We start from the raw sequence: 658 nt of genomic DNA on the forward strand, positions 1-658 counted from the left end.
CGCCCCTCACCCTCTCTCTCGCTCTCTCTCTCTCTTTCACACACACACACACACACACACACACACACACCATGTTCAGTGAAATATTTCAGATCTCAATATAATGTTCCTGCAAAATTAGGCCAGAGAAAAACCTCTAATGCAGCAGCTCTCAGCCTGTGGGTCGTGACCCCTTTGGGGGACGAACGACCCTTTCACAGGGGTCGCCTAAGACCATCAGAAACCACATATATAATTACGTGTTGTTTTTGTGATTAATCACTATGCTTTAATTATGTTCAATTTGTAACAATGAAAATACATCCTGCATATCAGATTATTTACATTACGATTCATAACAGTAGCAAAATTACAGTTATGAAGTAGCAACGAAAATAATTTTATGGTTGGGGGTCACCACAACATGAGGAACTGTATTAAAGGGTCGCGGCATTAGGAAGGTTGAGAACCGCTGCTCTAATGTGTAAGAACCAGAGAGGATCTCAGGAAACAATGAAGGGAGGCTGAGATTTAGAGCACACACAACCAGGGCCATTGTCCACCCTAGACCTTGCCTTTGTGCCATGGAAATGAGATATAGGCACCCCTCTGGGTGGACACAGTGCTGCAGGCTTGGCTGTAGGTGGACAGTGGGCTGGATTTAAGCTCCTAGGTACCC

General features: G+C 44.8%; 1 protein-coding gene across 3 annotated transcripts in view; it reads right to left on the reverse strand.

Annotated features, from left to right (window-relative positions):
• Positions 1-658, reverse strand: part of KANK4 (KN motif and ankyrin repeat domains 4) — a 43,344-nt gene that overhangs the window by 27,160 nt on the left and 15,526 nt on the right. The window lies entirely within an intron of this gene.

This window comes from Myotis davidii, unplaced genomic scaffold (assembly GCF_000327345.1).
Source record: "Myotis davidii unplaced genomic scaffold, ASM32734v1 scaffold205, whole genome shotgun sequence".
Classification (NCBI taxonomy): Eukaryota; Metazoa; Chordata; class Mammalia; order Chiroptera; family Vespertilionidae; genus Myotis; species Myotis davidii.